Genomic DNA, 2,125 nt, shown 5'->3' on the forward strand with positions numbered 1-2,125 from the left:
TTTCTTTTTCAGTCTGAGTCGAGTTCAATTCAACTGATTCTCAAACACATTTGATATAGTTTAATTTGGTTCAACTTCGTAGGCTTGGTGTTAACCGTGGAAAAGTTATTAATTTAATTAAATTAATCAATGGTTAATATAATACTAGTTAACCACTGAAATAAGAATTGTAAGGCAAGTTGGCTACATAGTAACTTGGATCTCTCTAACAATACACACTACACAAATATGCTACATAATGAAGGGGAGTATCTCGATTTTAGCTCTGGTCTTATTTTTCACCAGTATTGTATTTTCTCTTTAACTGAGCTACAGTTGACCATATACAGAAAAATGAAATGAGTGAGGGAAATATAGATTATTATACTGAATGGTGAGTATGCGTAATCCTCTTTTCATCTATAGTGATTAAAATGGAAAAGGAGAAATTTTGCTCTACTTTTTTTTTGACAAAAGTAATTTGTAGTAAAGAAAGCATAATAACATACTTATGTTCCAGTATGGCTGCAAGGAGTGGAGATTGCAAAAAAGAAGATAAAGAATTTGGGCCTTTCCAATTACCAACGCCCAATATAGTGGCGATCTGCCTGACATTATAGACCATACACCTTTCTTTCTAGTTTCTACAAGAAAAATAAATGAATATCAAAATGCATAAGAGAATCATTAGGATCGATCTAATCATAAATATTGAGATAATATATATAAAATCTCGAGTTTAAATCTTTTTATCATCATTATAATTCTTACTTATAATATATATGTAAATAAATAAATAAAGCATGGTGCAAAGCTCTAACTATATTTTCAATCTTCATTCATTAATCATGTTGTTTTTTCATATTTTTCGTCAATTTATTTGACTTCTCTACTACATATTGCAACAAAATGACCTTGATTACATCATAGTTCTAACACCAGCAGGCAGCAACACGAGGTACAGTATTTTCTCTGTTCCTATGTTTCACCTAATATAAGAAGCTCTCAAAATTGATCGCATATCTGAGGTAGCAACTATTACCTCGTAGGAAACTAGCCGATCAAAATGATGGCAAGAAGTATGGTCAAATATTTGATACGTGAAAAAGTTAAGGGTTATTTAGTGGGTAATGATGATGGAAGTGGGATACCCCATTTATATTTACTTTGTGAATAACTTGTACTTGCTTCTTTGGATACGCCTCTGCTGATTTATTTTGGATAGACATGTAGCTCCAACAACATAATGTCAAATACTAACGAATAGTCGATCGATGTGTGCCCCATAGGTATGAACATTTTTTTAACTAAAATTGAACTATTCATATAACACTAGTGAAATATATACATTTTTTTTACATATTTTTTATGTCATATGATCCACATGACATAAAAAAATGACATGATGACTTACTTGTAAATATATCAATATATTTTATGATAGGTGTTAACTTATTCATCATAGAAAGTTGACATTCTATGATGGATAAATTGTCACCAACCATAGAATGTCTTGTTATTAGGTTTTGAGAGGACGTGAATCCATTTACGCTATACATGACTTGGGTTTATTTAACATAATTTATAATTGTTATGAATATTAATTGATCGAATGTGAGTGAATCATAGTTTTTCCATTTGAATTTGAGTATAATGGTTTCACAATTAATGTATAATCATTATATTAAATCTTGAATTGTCTATTTGGATAATTTTGAAAGATACATTTTTATAGTTGATTTATACTCAGATATATATATATGTGTGTGTGTGTGTGTGTGTGTGTGTGTGTGTGTGTGTGTGTGTGTGTGTGTGTGTGTGTGTGTGTGTGTGTGTGTGTGTGTGTGTGTGTGTGTGTGTGTGTGTGTGTGTGTGTGTGTGTGTGTGTGTGTGTGTGTGTGTGTGTGTGTGTGTGTGTGTGTGTGTGTGTGTGTGTGTGTGTGTGTGTGTGTGTGTGTGTGTGTGTGTGTGTGTGTGTGTGTGTGTGTGTGTGTGTGTGTGTGTGTGTGTGTGTGTGTGTGTGTGTGTGTGTGTGTGTGTGTGTGTGTGTGTGTGTGTGTGTGTGTGTGTGTGTGTGTGTGTGTGTGTGTGTGTGTGTGTGTGTGTGTGTGTGTGGTGTGTGTGTGTGTGTGTGTGTGTGTGTGTG

At 33.3% G+C, this 2,125-nt stretch overlaps 1 long non-coding RNA gene across 1 annotated transcript; it reads right to left on the reverse strand.

The window, feature by feature from the left end:
• Positions 1-374: 374 nt before the first annotated feature.
• On the reverse strand, positions 375-1,864 carry LOC145958365 (uncharacterized). The gene is made up of 2 exons (XR_014434102.1): positions 1,022-1,864; positions 375-623 (listed from the first exon to the last, which is right to left on the reverse strand). It is a non-coding gene; the product is annotated as an uncharacterized LOC145958365 (long non-coding RNA).
• Positions 1,865-2,125: the final 261 nt, after the last annotated feature.

This window comes from Cajanus cajan, chromosome 5 (genome assembly GCF_000230855.2).
Source record: "Cajanus cajan strain Asha chromosome 5, NIPB_CcT2T_4, whole genome shotgun sequence".
NCBI lineage: Eukaryota > Viridiplantae > Streptophyta > Magnoliopsida > Fabales > Fabaceae > Cajanus > Cajanus cajan.